This window comes from Salvia hispanica, chromosome 6 (genome assembly GCF_029641045.1).
Source record: "Salvia hispanica isolate PSC_SH4W2 chromosome 6, Shi_PSC_v1, whole genome shotgun sequence".
Classification (NCBI taxonomy): domain Eukaryota; kingdom Viridiplantae; phylum Streptophyta; class Magnoliopsida; order Lamiales; family Lamiaceae; genus Salvia; species Salvia hispanica.
In genome coordinates, this window is record NC_142697.1 from 4330926 (window position 1) to 4348611 (window position 17686).

The 17686-nt window shown below is 38.7% G+C and overlaps 1 non-coding gene and 1 pseudogene across 2 annotated transcripts; both read right to left on the minus strand.

The window, feature by feature from the left end:
- Positions 1-279: 279 nt before the first annotated feature.
- LOC148923097 (small nucleolar RNA R71) lies at positions 280-386 on the minus strand. The gene has a single exon (XR_016133104.1). It is a non-coding gene; the product is annotated as a small nucleolar RNA R71 (small nucleolar RNA).
- Positions 387-13490: 13104 nt separating this feature from the next.
- On the minus strand, positions 13491-14914 carry LOC125204614 (small ribosomal subunit protein eS12-like; annotated as a pseudogene). The gene is made up of 4 exons (XR_016132554.1): positions 14664-14914; positions 14055-14352; positions 13833-13895; positions 13491-13761 (listed from the first exon to the last, which is right to left on the minus strand). The product of XR_016132554.1 is annotated as a small ribosomal subunit protein eS12-like (transcript).
- Positions 14915-17686: the final 2772 nt, after the last annotated feature.

Genomic DNA, 17686 nt, shown 5'->3' on the forward strand with positions numbered 1-17686 from the left:
GAGTTACGCATGCCCCTTATCCAAAGGGTCGAGCAAACTCCTTTTTCAGGTAGGGCGACTGAAGACGCTAACCGCCATCTCTCCAAATTCGTGGAAATCGCAAACACTCTGAAATTAAATGGTGTCGACGACGATGCCATACGGGTAAGACTTTTTCCATTCTCATTGATTGATTCTGCTAAGGAGTGGTTTGAGTGTATGCCACCAGAAAAGGTCTCCACATGGAAGGACATCGTAGCTACCTTCCTCGACAAATACTACCCGCCAGGCACTATTTTGAAGCTCAAAAGTGAGATCTTTCAGTTCACACAAGGCCATGACGAGCCCCTCTATGAGGCATTTGCTCGTTTCAAAGCTCTTCTTCGAAAGTGCCCAAACCATGGTTTTTCCATAGACCATCAGTTAGGAATCCTCTATAATGGATTTAATGAAAAATATGTGCTATGCTTGATTCAGGGGCAAATGGAGGATTTCTAAGAAAGACAGGAGAGGATGCCATGGCGGTGATCGAGGAGTTCGCCACCAACAGTCGGGGGTGGTCGAAGAAAAGGCATGCCACGAGAAGAGTAGCAGCCATAGAAGAGGCCGAAGAAAGTTCTTTTGCTAAGGAGTTAGCAGAACTTAGAGTCAAGATTGATCAAATAGACATCTCGAGGAAGGAAGATCCAATTCCGGCAACTTCCTTAGTGGCGGTCAAGGCACCCGAAACTGCCATATCAACTGTGGAAGAAATCAACTACGTGCAAGGAGGCGGTCCCAGAAACTACAATAACAATTATCGCCCTAATCAGGGGGGCGGTAATTTCAATAATTATAATGGGAACCGTCTGCACCCAAATCTTTCTTATTCTAACAATAATTACTTGCAACCCCCTGCAGGATTTAATGTTAGCAAAGGATGAGTGGTTGAGCCGATGAAGAAGGAAGACAAGTATGAACAAGGAATCACGAAGATTTTGGAGGTAATTACGCAAGATAGGAAGATTAATGACACCAAGATCGGAGTGGTCGAAGCAAGGATAAACAACCTCGAGCAAGGAATGAACACAATCTCGGCAGCTGTAACCAATATTATCACTCAAATGGAGCAAATTCAGAAGAAGTTAGATGAGGATAGAGCAAAGGCAACAGCAAGAGTGGATGATATTAACAAGAAGTGGGTGGCAAAGCAGAAATCTGGGGACTGCCCAGTCGCCGGCGGACCGCCGCACACCCCGCAGCGGCCCGCCACTGAGACGGCAGAATCGTCCACTAAGCAGGAGCTTGTGCGGCACAACGGGATTGTACTCCCTTTTCAGCCAAAGAGGAAGTTCAAGCTTGAAGAGCAGTTCAAGCAATTCCTTAACATGTTTTGCAAAGTCCATACTAACATTCCACTTGTTGAATCGTTGCAGGAGATACCAAAGTATGCGAAGCTACTAAGGGAGGCGGTAATGAGGAAAAAAAAGCCGACTAAAGCCGACCTTAAGCTACCGCATCATTGCAGCGAGATCATCCAAAAGGAAAGGGCAGTGAAGCAAAGAGATCCGGGCCAGTTCATCATTAGGTGCCGAATTGGAGAAGGGAAGGTTGACAAAGCACTGTGCGACTTAGGATCGTCCATCAATCTCATGCCACTGAAGTACTACGAAAAGCTCAACATCGGGCCACTCAAATCTTCAGATGTAACACTCAGGTTGGCCGATAACTCGTCCATCAAGACTGTAGGTATGATTGAGGATGTCTTAGTTAAAGTTGATGATTTTATTTTTCCTGCCGACTTTATTGTGCTTGACATGAAAGTAGACAAGAACGTCCCTCTAATCTTAGGGAGAGATTTTCTTGCCACTTGCAAAGCTTTGATTGATGTAGGTCGTGGCGAGATCACAATCAGTGATAATCATGGTCAATCCACCTATAAGATCGAGAGCGAGAGGCTAAAGTTTGAGGAGGCAAAGCGGGCAAAAATGGAACAACAGTGCAGAGCAGTCATGGCTACCGACTTGACCAAGTCCAAAGATCCCTTTGAAGCGGAGGATCCTTCTACCTCCACTATCTACATTGTCAAAGAGGTAAGACACTCTTCTAAAAAGGGAGATGCTAATTCTTCTACATCTGCTCCACAGAAGAAGAAACAGAAGAGAAAGAAAACACCCAAAGAGGACCCCGAGATATATGTCATCAAAACGAAAGAGGGGAAGTACAAGTGGTGGAAGAAGCTAGGGACCAAATTGCTCCCTATGCCAATTTTCAACACTCGAGTTATTGATCCGCCCAACTAGTGGGCCACTTCAAGTCGAGCTAACGACTTTAACAAAAGCGCTTATTGGGAGGCAACCCAATTCTCTTTTACTTTTTTTTTTATTTTCTCGTTTTTTTATGTTCTGTTAAAAAAAAAATAATAATAATAATAATAATAATAATAATAATAATTTGGTGGCGGTCGCCGCATTTAAAGCACGGCGGTCGCCACACGTGTGTTAACATGTGCAGGAAGGATCGGGCCTAGGGCAGGCTTAGGGCGGGCCAGAGTAACCGCTGCACGGGCCGCGGCGGCCCGCCAGGATTGCTGTTTACGAAGGCCCGTGTGGCGGCCCGCCACGAGAGACGCGGCGGTCGCCACACGCAGTCCAGAGACGGGATTGCCACCATAAAAGGTATGTTTTCCATTCCTTTTCACTTTCCTTCTCAAATTCCTTCCTTGCACACAACCCCCACCTATATAAATCACCAAATTCACACACCCACACTATCATTCTCTCAATTCTCTCAAAGTCTAGAGCTCTTCTTCTACAAATTCTCTCCACAAAAAGGTATGAATCCTAACTCAATTTCTGGGTTTTTCGTTACTTCTTCCATGGATTGTGCTTTATTTTGGGTGAATTGTTCGGTAGAATCTCTTAGTTCATGATGGGGGATGATTATGTGTATGAATTTTTGAATTCTATGGTTTAAAATTTGCTTGGTTGGTGATTATTAAGTTGTGAATGATGATTCTCTCTTGGTTTTTAGAGTTTAAAAGTAGCAATCATGTTCATAGCATTGTGAGGCTATTATTACTTCCATGAATTGCAATATTTGTGATTTTGTAGAGATTGTTGGTTTTTATGGATATTTGGTTGATACGTCTCTGCATGGGGGATGAATTCACGTTGGGGGATGATTTTTTGTGTCCTAATTTGGTTGTTTTGCTTAAAATGTTTTTATGCTAAAAATTAGGATGATATTTTACCCAAGCTTGCATATAAGTTCTTATCTCTTGATTTTTACTTGGTTGAATGCAAGTTTGGGGGAACTTTTGATCTCCTACTTGTTGATGCTCTTTTAAGAGTGTAATTTCTTTTGTAGGATAATGGGATCAAAAGGGAAACCGGAGAATGCAAAGAACTTTGGCATTAGCCTTGCCACGGAAGAGCAAAAGGCTATGTGGAAGAAAGTGTCAGCCCGAGAAACGGCACCTTCTAGATATCCCCACGATTTCCCTCTCCAAACTTTGGGGATCATGGAGGATTTTTGGAAGTTGTGCGACGTGGGTGATAGGAATGGCCTCGTCTACATGTTCCAAAGGAAGTTGCCATCGTTTCGAAAGTATACTCTCGAGTTCCTCAGCTCGCTAAAGGTTACTAAGGATCGCCGCCAAAATTTTCCACTTAGCATCGATTTCCGCCTAGGGAACCGTTGGCACTCGCTCACCATGGAAGAGCTTAGTGGGATCTTCCATTGCTTCGACCCCAACCCCGAAGAGGACAATGAATATGAATTTTCCGAGGTTTGGGGGGCGATGACAAATGAGCAAGAGCATGCAGCGGGCTATGCCAAGTCTTCATCAATTCGCAACCCTGTCTTGAGGTACCTCCATCGTGCTATGACTCAGCTTATGTTTGCTCGTATCGATGGGGGAAGTGTCTCCCAAACGGAGCTCAACGTGATGTGGTGCCTACTCATTAAGAAGGGAATCGATTATGGGACCCTCTTTACTTACTATGTGGATAGGATCACGAAGAAAGACGGGGGCGTCATTTGTTGTGGGGGATTGATTACGGCAATTGGCGAACATTTGGGGGTCTCTTTTGCCGGTATGACAGAGGATGGTGGAGAAAAGTTTATCACTTATGAGGTGCTATTTTCGGTGGGGCTTTTGAAGACCGATCATTGGGGTCAAGGGTATTTTATGCAAGTAGCGGGGGATCACTTTCCCGTTCCACTCCCGCAATTGACCAAGGTCGATGTTTGGGCAAACCAAGCCAATTGGAAGCTCGACACACCCGCCCACCGGAGAGCTATCGAGGCTAACCCCGTCAATGGGGAATTTAGAAAGAGGAACATTCCCTCTCGCATTCCTCGATTTGAGCCCGATGAGGATTCCGCATTTGATGCCATTGATAACTATGAAGAAGGCGCGGAGCATTCACAAGCTCAAAGGAGTGAAGCACCGCCACCACTGCAATCCCAACCACGACGAGAAGAGGAAGAAGAAGAAGAGGAAGTGGAAGGACATCGCCGCCGGACAAGAGCGAACCGCCGCCGCGGGAGGCCAAATCCGGAAGAGGAGTTTCAAGTCAACACCTCCGCCCAATTAGGAGAAATTTTCTCCTATATGCAAAACATGTCCAACGCTTGGGACAATCGATGGGCGGAGCAACAAGCGGAGAATGCCTACAACCGCCAAGGGTGGACGGCTCAAGGTGATTGGCGCACGGCGGAGCAAGAATTTTGGGAGCAACAACGTTTGGAAGACGTTCATCGGCGTCAACATTATGAAGAGCTCCGAAGGATGGCCACCGAAGCTAGAGAGGAACGAGAGACAATGAGAAGTGATATCACGTACCTCGTTGGAGCTTTCGAGGATCTTAGCGCCCGTTTCCCTCCACCTCCTCAAGATTGAAGAAGTCAAGCTCGATGACTTTAAATGAGCATTTGTACCATGTTTTTGGATATTTTTTAGACGATTTATTTCCTTGTTTTAACAATTTTTGCTTTAATTTTCAGTATTTTTGGTTTTGGTTTAATTTTGTGCTTTGCAAAAATTTTCGCAGGTTCTGACCTCTCCGTGGCGACCGCCGCAAGCTCTGCGGCGGTCCGCCACCTGAATGCTGGAAAGCATCTTTGACGTGCGGCGACCGCCGAACAGCTGCCGGACCGCCACCTGGGCACAATCTTCCAGCGCGATTTTTCGAAATTCTTCGAATTTTCGCCCCTCTCAACCTCTACGCGAAATTTTTCAGGGTACGTTTTTTTTCAGTAGTATACTCACGTCCCTACCGACTCTACAAACTTATTTTACACTTTGTTGTAAATAAGTTTGGGGGGATGAAGTGGTGGACCGTGAGTTTAGGGTTTTCTTTTTGCTGTTAGTTTGTTTTTGCTTTAATTTTCCAAAAACCCGTAGGAGATTTTTGTGTTCTAAAAATGTTTTCTTGAATCCATGTCATGAACATAACATGAAGAACTTAGAAACACGCATGCTTAGGGACACATTAGACCGAGTTGCCAATGATATTATATTCCATCTATGTTTAAGTGTGGCTTAACGTTTTGATATGATGGTTGGGTGAAAAGGTGCATAATTAGTGAATTGCTTGTTCGCCTTGAATCGTGCTTTTACCTTGTGAGATTTGAGCCTTAAATTCTTTCTTGTGTGATTTATCTGTATGCATGTATATGTTTCTAGAACTTGCTCCTAGTCTGCCTAAGTTTACATAGTGTTTAAGTTGATTTAGGAGGATGTTAGGCCGTCTTTTCTTAGCTACTTTTATATCCAAAATTTTTGACCCTCTCAAATTTTTCCTTTGGAGCCAATTTTGAGCCTTTAAGCCTTTTCTTTGGAAGCCAAAATAAATGGGGGGACAATTCCTTGGGTTAGTATAGTTTTTGTTATCTTCTTTTATAAAGGAATTGGAGAGATAAGGAGGAAAGTATAAAAAGTAGTGTGCTTAATATTAAGAAAGTACAAGTTGTGAAATTGAGAAAAATTCCAAATATGTGCTTGATCTTAGAAAAAAAAAAGAAAGGATGTGTAAAAAAAAAAAAAAAAAAAAAAAAAGAAGAAAAATGTGTGAAAGGTTGTGAAAAGAAAATAAAATCAAAGGATTGAAAGTAAGTTGAAGGAGAAAAATAAAGTGTTAAAAGTGCCTTAAGTTTTAGAAAAGTGGAGTCATCTTAACTTTACTTGGGATATTTTTATATTTGAGTCACTTTTTAGCCAAATATTCCTCACCTACCAAAGAGCCTATGTTACAACCGAAAAGAAAGACCTTTCGGACTTTTGATGCTTAATCACATTGAGTAGAGGAGGGATTAGACTTTGAGTAAGCCTATGGTAAACTTTGCATGATGCATGATTTGAGTGATTTACACTTTACCTTTATACACTTTGAGAGTGAGAGAAAGAACACTTCCCATCTTTGGAAGTTTGCCACATGTGAGTGCTTGAATTCAAGGTGTTCCACGAGTTAGTAATGAAAGTGCACTATTAAGCCTTGCTTGATTTGATTGTGTTAATCCATGCTTAATCTATTCTTTCATCTTTTGAGGCAATTATGACGTCTAGTCCTTGTGCATTCCGTGCGTCTATTCTTGTGTCTTTAGTGTTTTGTTCGAGGACAAACAAAAATGTAAGTTTGGGGGAGTTGATACGCCCGGATTTTGCACTGTTTTAAGGCCATTATTTGGTCCGTTTTTGTTATCAAAATCACTCTACATGTCCATTATTTGCATATTCTATACATTTTGGTATTTTGACGTGTTTTGTGAGAAATGTGCATATTTGAGCCGAAAAGGGGAGTAAAAATGCATAGTCTGGAAATCTGGAGTAAGACGGCGACCAGCGACCGCCGCGAAGTTGTACGGCGACCGCCGGCGCCCGGCGGTCAGAGCTATGTGGCGGCCCGCCTCGGAAATTTACGCTAGGAGAAGAGTATCGCCCGGAGACCGCCGGAGGACATGTGGTGGTCCGCCACCGAAGGGTCAGAGTCTCTGGACTCCAACGCGGTGACCGCCGGCCAAGGTGCGGCGGCCCGCCGGAGAAAGGCGGCGAATCCGACCAGCCCTAGATTTGCTCCAAGATTTACCAAAAAGAGTAATCCTATGATGAGGAATAATCTTCCCCTATAAATAGGACCTCAAGCTTCATCAAAAAGAGTTTCACACAACAAGAACACATTCATAGAGATCAAAAGCTAGAGTACTTCAATTGTGCAAGGAGTTGAAGAAGGATTTCAAGAACATCAAGAACGACAAGGATTCAACCTACGGGTTTTATTTGCTTTAGTTTTATGTTCAAATTGCTTTCCCTTCAATCTATGTTTTTAGTTTATTCATGATGGGGTTTGGTGCCCCTTGCACAGCGGAAGACTTGTACAAAACAAATTAATTAGACGTAGGATCTATTTGACCGATTATGCGATTAATCAATTCACATGTTAAACAGATAATTGCATGCTAGAACGCAAATAATTCATGCTCAAAGAAAGTAAATCCTAAAACATGAATTCTACGGTTTAGAGCTACCGATTTTGATTCTCCAAAGAATCGTCGATTGCTCGCGCCTTCTCCACGTGATGATCTTCAATACTAGACCACGGATCTTCTCTCTGGTTCCCGAACTGTATCTCGATATCAGGGTGGGCTGATCTTATCAAAATACTAGGACTCGAATAAAGAAGACAGAAGAAATCCTTTTAGAAAAGGGAGTGGAATTCGAAATTCTCCTCAGCTGGAGAGTTCGAAATTTTCGAAAATTTTTGAGAATGAAAATTGTGTTAATTCTGTCTCCTTTATTCTCCTATTTATATTAAGTTTCTTATAGGCCCAGACAGGGATCTATGGAAGGTTTTGGATATGGGCTCGCCCAATTAGCTTTTTACTAATTAAATTGAACCCACAATTTAATACAAGCTTATATTGGAATATTACGAGCAGCCACTACAGAAGTAATATTGAACTCTCCCCATCCAAATCCGAAATTACAAGTAATCCGGGTTTCCACTTTGTTTATTTATTTCCCGCGCTTAAGATATAAATGTCCATTAATTAATTAATGTCTGCTATGGACTTAATTAATTAATATCTTATTAATTCCAAGAATGGACTTAGCAAGAAACACTTATTTATTATTCATAGAGTAATAAAACTCCAACTGGCCAGTTTTCCGAATAATAAAACCTTGTTCGAGCTCCTCTTGAGGACATTATCAAACGAGACTCACCTCGCGCACGTTTCAACATAATAGCAATCCTAGCACCGCTAGATATTAATCACCACTACCCAATATATCAGGATTATTGGATTGCGAAAAGCCCGCACCATTTGATAAGTCAAAGTAGTGCATAATCAATACCGTATGCTCAATACTAACATATGCAGATTAAGAAAAAATATTTTATCAAGACCTAGTCTTTCAGTAGATAGCATAAAGACACGTCTTGCTGTTAGATCGGTTCAGTGCTATACCACACCAATGTCATCTTATTTCAATAAGGCTTAGAAATATGCGGACTGACATTGCAACCTTTCACGATAGGTAGTCAAAGCCTATCTAGGTTGTGAAATTCTTCTTTTTCTTTTGCAAAGCATTGCATAGATCTGACCGTGTTACCTTAAAGTGGACGACGCCCACAACCGGTCTACTAAGCAAAAGACTTAGACTTTGTTTACTTCTTATGCATTTAAATGTTTGTACAACATCTTATAAATGCACAAGTAAACACAATGTAATAATAATAGTGATTCTATTCGTGCGAGACTGCCCGAATAATACTGAATCGGGTTAAAAGTGGATTGTAGAGTTTTACGTATACAAGCAAGATTCTATTCGCGCGAAACTTGCTCGAAACATGCTTTTCAGTATACCAAACCTAACAATTCAGTCATGTGTAACTAAACTCATAGGATTCTAGGGATGTGTTAGTAGCAATTTTGGTTATACAATTCCGTTTTCTATTTAATATCCGTTTTGTTTTTACTTTGTTTCTTCCCTAAGTTAATCATGATGCTTCATAATTGAGTGACACAATTATGTATGATTCAATACAACTTGCTTCATAACTGTGACAGAGTTCTAGCGAGTTAGATCCACTTAGTAGACACTACAGTTAGCTTCCTTTAAAACGGCACTGTTAATTGAGAGTGAGGACTTTTCAAGGGTCTTAGGAGCTTTTTGGAGTTACGTGTTAGGATTGAAAACCCTAATGTTAGTAATCAACGTTTGTATCGCATGAGCATAAGCTAGGTGACTCGTCCTTTCAAAGTATTAACTGTGCTAGGGTATTGTAGTTTGGAATTTGTATAACCATAAAAGTGAAAGCACATCCCTGGAATTCCCCTTATCTCTATACTTTTCTCTCCGTGATTTGCTTTCATTTAGTTGTTTACTGTTTTTAATATTTACTGTTTTCAAAAATTTCCAAAAATTCTTGTTTCTCCAGATAGTAATTGAGTTCTAGTAGAAGATAGACACTTTGTGTACATCTTTCCCGTGTTCGATACCCGGTACTAACCTTTTGCTATACTATACCTACTCTGTATACTTGCAGGTATTTATAGTGCAAATAAAGAGTGCATCACAAGTCACGCCTCCGGCATGCCACATTGGATAAGTTTTTAACTGAAATACGTCGTCAGGTCGGGTAGTGTAGGAAATTTGCACGATCCGATAAAGTTCGTGACTTTAGGCGCAACTTTTTATAGTTTGTGGGAAAAACCAAACTTTCTCCAAACTTTCCCCTTTTGTATGTCAACTGTTTTGCATTACCCATGTCTGCCTAACTACCTCAAGTTTCGGAGAGTTCGATCGATCTCTCTTTACCCTAATTCGTTATTTTTACTAGGGATGTCAATTGGGCCGGCCCAGTGAATTTTGGCCAATCATATTCGGGTTGCAGGTCAATCGGGCGCGGGCTGATCGGGTTGTATTTTTTCGAGTTATAAAGGTTCGACCCTAACCTTAAAAGCTCGGGTTTTGGGCTAGCCCAATGGGTTAATCGGGTTCCTACCGATAAATTGACATGCGATCAATCTAACAAATAATAATGAAATTAGTTATATTTATAAAATGTAAAATATTTTATTATGATCAATTTGATACATATGCTTAAACTCAAATATAAACATGATCAAATACTAATATTTGAGATTTGTGCAAAATAAAACATAAACATCAAGAAATTTTAAAGCATGTTTTAGAAATTTGAATAATTTTTTTAGTGAATTTGAAGTTTCTAATTTATTTATCTATTGTTATGTTAATAAAAAATTTAATATATAGCTTGTATATTTAAAATATATAATTGAAAGTTATTTTTGTAGTTATTTATATTACTCTCTCTGTCTCAGTTTAAGAGTCTTATTTTGCCATTTATGTTCGTCCTAGTTTAATAGTCTCATTTAGAATTTACCATATTTGGACATAAAATTTAACCTTATTGTTGATGAAATTTACACTAAAATGTTATTACTTTTATAAAAAAAAACAAACAAAATACTAAACATACAAAAAGTCAAAAGGTCTCACTTTCCACTACCCCACTTCAATTATTACACACTCCAACAATTTCTTAAAACTCGTGCCCTAACTAAATTGCACTCCTAAACTGGGATGGAGGGAGTATAAAATAATCAATGAAGTGTCGAATTATGAATAAAACAAATTGTACGGAAGAAATTTTATCGGGTTTTCGGGCCAGTCCATCGGGCTTTCGGGTCTGGCCCCAAGGGGTTGTGGGTTAATCGGATGCAGGCTAATCGGACTCTAATTTTATCGGGCTAGAAATTTTCAACCCTACCCTTATAAATTTGACGGGTTATTCGGACCAGCCCACAGATTGCGAGCTACATTAACATCCCTGCTTCTCGTTATTTATGTATTTCCATTATAAAGTAATACTAATATTTATAATTTATCCTAGAGTTCTTAGAGTGTAATCTATAAATAAAAAATACTGGTGGAGTAAAATAATATTGAAAGATTTAGCAAGGAAATAAATAAATGCATAGTTGTTTCCGTTCACATCTGGAATTAAGGGCGTATACCACCAAAATGTCACACAAAAAGGCCGTATTTACAACATCTAAGGTAACAAACTAACTAGTATGTGATAATTAAACATAAAAATAATTAGACCGATATGTCTCATGGGAAGTTGTTGTACATGTCACATATGCAATCCAAATCTATTAATACAAGTTTTCTCTAATCAATGTCATAATACCTATTCTTTGGCTGTCAAACCTAATTAGTGCAATTAGAATTGATTTCACATTGTCTATAATCATCTTCATCTAAATCATGGAATCATCTTCTCAAGTATTATTATGAAGCCATTGCTTGGCCACATTAGAGCATCCACAATGGGACAGAGGATGCGACGGACATGCATCCTCCGCCTCATAGTCCACCACTGCAGCACCACAGACTATGCACACATTATCCTCTGCGAGGATGCATCGTCCGCGGATTATGACACGGAGGATGCATCCTCCGGCCTATCCTCCGCCCCATTGCAGGGGGTGCAGAGGATATAGGCCAGAGGATGCACACATTTTTCAATATATTTTTTTCTTCTTCTATATATGTCACCATTTTTTTACTTCATTTCACACCTTTCACTCCACTCTCTTCCCCATCTCAATTTCTCTCTAAATTCAATAATGAATTCCGAAGATTTTCATATTTGCAAGCATAAAATATAAAAAATAAAAAATAAATATTGACAATAGGATTGCCTTTAATTTGTGGTGTTTTTATATTTTTATTCTTGCTAATTGATATATTTGCAAACATAAAAAATAGGATTAATGAATTTTTGTAGTGTTTAAATATTCAAATAATAAATAAAATGTTTAGGACGGGCTATAGTCCGCTCCATTGCAGGTGAAAGTGACAGGATAGAATGCTGATGTGGCGGAGCATAGGGCAGGAGCTTAGGGCGTCGCACCCTCCGCCTCATTGTGGATGCCCTTAGTAAAATAAACATTTTTATCAGCACTCTTACCCATACTTTATGTTTTCAACCGTATACATTTTGGTAAATAGTAGGAGTAGTATATAGTAATAATTGAAATTTGGATTATTTTTTTAAAAAAAATATCCTATGTATTAACAAAGTTTGTTGTCCAATATTAAAGTCTCGACTCCGCCACTGGCTAACCATGATGACTGGCAGTAGAGGTCCAGAGTAATTCTCATAATTTTCAAATTTTTTATTTAGTTCCATATTAAATCGCCAGAGAATAATTTTTATATCCGAATTTTAGAGATATTATAAGAAGACATTAGCAAAAAAAAAATTGGTCCTACGCATATCTTCCGCCCTTGCAATGTACTCAAAGTAAATGTGTTGTTAATGATATTGGAGATTTTCTTTGTAGTAAAAGATGAAAGAAAATATTTGTTTCTACTTGTAAAATACATATATTGATTCAAACAATAGGATTGCCTCAAATTTAATAATTTAAGTACTTGCTTTTATTTACAAATTTATGCATAACCCATGCTTTATTTGAAGGGATATTTGAAATTATCCGAATAAATCACGTTCTAAGGTACCCAAATTGGAATTAGCCGAAAAAAATTTCAACTTGCATCAAATATCGTCTAAAGGTGTGTGTATCTTCAATGGTAAAAAAAAATATCCTTATATATCTCCAATATAATTAAATATGTATTGGTCTTTGCCCATGCATCTTAAGTTGTGCAAGAAGGAAAAAAAAAGAAAAAAATTTCTATGATTAATGTAAATAATTTTATTGAGACTTAGGTGTGTGACGTTTTTTAAAATATCAACTATTTCCATTTTGGACTGTTCATTAAAAAATAGAAACTTTCGAATCTTTCTATTTTAGGACTGGACCCCACAATCCAATAACTCTACTTTCACTACTTTTTCTCTTCTTTCACTTTACTCAATTTTCTCTTTCTCTCTCTTACTTTACTAATTTTTCTTACTTACTTTACCAATTATGTATTAAAACTCGTACCGTTTTTTAATACGGATGGAGTAGGTTTTTTTGGTTAATAATTTAGATTTATTAATGAGTAATTTTTCCATGCATTGCATTAGGATTCAATCAACATTTTCTCAAATTTTACAAAATAAGTTTCGTGGTCAAATTAGGGAAGGGACAATTCTCACTATTGGCAATGGATCATGCGTAGGTTCTTAATGGAGTGCATTTTTTTGGATATGAAGAGAACCATTGAGTTTAGGGACCAAATTTTCATGTTGTTATAAGGGTGAAATATAAGATTCCTGAAATGTATGCTTCTCATGTTGTCTTTCAAGATTTCACATTCTCTAAAGACTTCAAATATGTTCATTATTTGAGAAATACTCCTTCATATAATTTATTCACCTCTATGGATGGTTGGATTGATAGTAGGTTGAAGGAACAAGTCTTTTAACATTGTTAATGACATTATTTATTTAATTTTGGTGTCGTATCACTATTCAAATTTTATACTATAAACATTATATACTTTGAGTTAATCGTATTTAGCAAGTGCAATATCTATGTTACCAAAAGAGAATTTACTTCTTTGCCTTAATGATTAAGTGCAGTATTCTTCAAGAATAACATGGCATCAAAAATAGCGAGCAAAACTTCCAACATTCTCATCAAAGAAAAAACAAAAGCCTCAACCCTCTGGAAGAAAAACAATATCAGAGAGCTTATGTATATCTAAACCCCCTAAATCATCTTCAACAACTCACTTGACAACGAGCTTCAGTGCGACTTCACGTACTCCTGCACAATGTGGAGCCCCTCACTTTCCTCGCCAAAATCCTACATAGCAAGAAACTCGGTTAAACTCTCGAATGATTAATCTATCAATTTGAGAAGAAAACCATGATTACCTTCACAACACAAGCAGCTCCGACAACTTTCCTGGCCTTGCCTTCGGAATCAATCTTGCACAACTACATAAGTAACATTCAACACTGCAATCAAATACTATCTCAACGTGTCCCAAGTAGCAAAAAAGACAACCGGCTCAAGATGGTCCGTCATCACCACAGTTGTCAAAGACAAATCAGAAGTGGTTTCAACAGCAAATAAAGGGTGCAGTATGCACTTACACCAGCCTATTCACCGAGGGTTTTGGCACTTGCAACAGAGATAAGGTTGACATTGTGGTCGGAACACAATGCCTTGACCAACTTAGTGTAGTCAGGTTGGTCGCAGTCCTCTGCCAGCACACAGAGAAGGGCAGCGTGCTTCTCAATTGCCTTGGCAGCCTCATGAAGGCCACGAACAAGCCCACCATGCGCCAACGACTTTTTTAGCACAAGCTGCAGAGCAGTCATGATATCCATAGGCTCACCAAGGGTGGGAGCAGCAACCGGCACTGGTGTATCCACAATAACAGGCTCTTCTCTGCAAAAGATCCAATCTAATTCAACAGGGGTTCAAAGAAAAAGCATTCAGCATGCCCTAATTTGCATCTATCCTCGTTTCGTTCCGTTTAAAATGAGTCTACAATCTGACAAATCTCACAAAAACATCTCTGCATTCGCTCAGCAATGAAATCACCATGAAATACCAAGGAAAATCAACAGATATACAAAATTCCAACTTTACAGTTTTTCTCAAAGAATCAATTATTTAATACAACAAATCGAAGAAAAATATCTTTGGAAACACCTTCAAATACAAAGGAAATTCAACAGATGAACAAAATTCCCTACCCAGACATTCTTGCTTCGGGTTATGGGCAGCCTCTAATTAAATAAACTGCAATGTGCAAAAAATACAAATCAGTAAATTGTAAGTGAAAATTCATGTCCGAGTTCAAATCAAATTCAGATACGAACGATTTGAATCTCCGAGGATCAATATTTCTGAAATAAATCCAGATCAATCTAAACAAGTTGGGGGAAAATAAAAATAACAGGATAAACGTAATAAGCAAAACAAACAAATAAGATCACAATAGAGAAAAAGGAACGAAATAACAAGAGAAATTAACGTACCTGCGGAATAAGGGGTTAAGCAGGAGACGCAGCGTCTACTATTTTGGTGCAATTTTATAGTGAAGAAAACCACAAAACCCTAGATAGATACCATTCTTGCTTTCCTGGACTTAATCAATTTTATTACATGGGCCTACATCGCATCTCTTTTATTTATTTAATTTATTTAACAGATCTGTGGAATTTAATATTTTTTCAGAACATTTGATTTGACACTAATTTTAATATATGATTAAAAATGTAAGAGAAAGATCAAAAGAAAATAAGGCCATGTTTGACTAACGATAAAGTAAAGTTGGCAGGAAAATAATTTTTTAATACTTAAAAAAAGTTAGGATTCAAAATCCGGAAAGTTGTACTAACTTTCCTTGTTTCGGGATTCTGATTATTTTCTTAGTTTGATTAAAACCAGAACAAACACAAGAATTTAAAATTCAAAGGAATCAGATTACTTTCCCAGACATAATCCTGACAACCAAACATGGTCTTAAAGTATTGTTTGTTAGTGAAGAATGGATCCCACCTCATTAGAGAAAAATGAGTTTTCAAAATTAGAAATTTCATATTTTTCAAAAAGGAAATACTCCGTACTAGTTTATACTTTTCAGGGACGGATGGAGTACTACATCCATCCATATATACTCCTCCGTCCGCCAATACTTGGCACAAGTTGATTCGGCGGCTGGCGCGAATTTTAAGAAATGTTATGGAAAGTAGGTTGAAAAAGTTAGTGAAATATGAGTCTTACTTTTATATATACTCCCTCCGTCCCATTAAAAATAAAACATTTGCTTTTCGGTACTAGATTTTATTTAGTTAATGATGAGAGAATAAATAAAAGATATGGAAATGTAGAAATGATGTTGTTTCCATTTTAGAGAATATTTCATTTTTAATTGGATAATCCAAAAAGAAAAATATTTTATTTTTAATGGGATTGAGTAGTATTAGTTTTATAGTAATAAATGTGAGTGAGAATGAGCCAATGGAATGTAGGATACATTACTAAGAGTAGAAAAAGTAAGTACGACAAGTATTGGTGGATGGATTAAAAAGAAATCTAGTGACAAGTAATGGCAGACAAGGGAGTATTAGACTCCATATCCGCCCAAACTACTTCTTTTTTCTAGACACCTATTGATGTGAATCAAATTGTAGTCCTTATTGTATTGTTTTAACACACATTTTTAGGTGAAAAATGGACTCATTTTGATATATTGTAGGACAAAAGACCAATCCATAAGAGAGAGGAGTCCGGATGAAGAAGATACGGCTGTTTTACGAAGACTGCGCAATGCAGTGCAAAACGCGCGACCGGGCGTCAAAACGCGCGACCTGATCGAGAGTATGACAAAACGCCCGATCGGGCGTTTTTTCAAGATGCAAATCGCCCGACCGGGCAAATGCTACTGGGCCTGTTTTTCGGGCCCTAACTATTTAAATAGCTAGGGCACGACTTCCAATGCATCTTTTGGCGGCTGGAGGCGATTCTTAGAGAGAGAAAGAGGCTTGGAGTCCATTTTTCGGAGGAAGAAGAAGAAGCTTGAGGCTAATTCTTCCCTAATCTTGCCCATATGGTAGCATTTACTTGTTTTCTTGTATTGTTGCCCACCATGAGTGGCTAGATTTTAGGGATTACTCCTAGTTTGTTAGGGAAGCTTGTAAATATGAATCTATGATTGTGTTTTGATAGATTTCCATGTTTTGGTTCTTGTCTATGTGTTTATTTCAATCCGTGTTGGGTTTTGCTAGCAAACTTCATCCGGTAAAGGCCTTAACTTCAATGTCTCTTTAACTTGGAGTAGGGAGCTAACATAGATAAGGAACCCTAGGCTAAAACTGATCAGGGGATAGTCCGGGGTGGATCTTATGTGTTGAACGTTTGTAGAAGCCAATCTCGAGCTTACTATGCGACTGTAGGAGTGAGGGGTTGGTGAGTAGAGCCTAGGAGACGTGATCAGCTTATCCTAGGTGTAAAATTCCACGATCAGTGATCAGCTGCGTGAGAGCGTAAAATCAACATGATCCCGATAAATATTGGAAAGTAATTAGACTTTAGGATTCATGTGAACAAGCAACCCGAAACAAGCTAGGAGTAGTCTTCCCTCTTTATCGTGATTCCCTTATTCTTTTTCCTTCTCGTTTCGTTCTTCACTCACCTCTAGATCAAAAAAACCCAAAATTAAATTATTTTACTGCTTTTTAGTTAGATTTACTAGTTTTAGCAATTAATCTCCTCCCTGTGGGTTCGACACTTTTTATACTGCATTGCACGTCTGTATACTTGCAGATGTAGTATTTTTAGGGATTTATTACTTGTTTTGTGTACTTAAATTGCACCCTAAAAATCACAACACCTATGGATCTCAACGCTGAGCCGGAAAGGAGTTCCGGCATTCCAACGTCTACTTTAGGCGTCCCGTTGGCAACAAGAGTGCCAAAGCCCATGGCAAAGGGAAGGCGACCGCGTCTGGATCGGCTCCCCACTTGCGCTCGTGGCCTTAGTGTTCAATTAATTTCGCGGAGAGTTACGACTATAGGCTGCTAATTGACGCGACCACCATCCATGACAATGCCACTAATCCGGACACGCGGCAGAAGTATGAAAAGAGGATCAAGAATTTGCAAAAGAAGTTAGATTTAGACTTAGAGTAGTATAGGTTTTTTAAATTTAGTAACGTATTTTTTTAAAAAAAAATTAGTAATGTATTTTTTTTAATTAAGTAATGTAGGTGGTG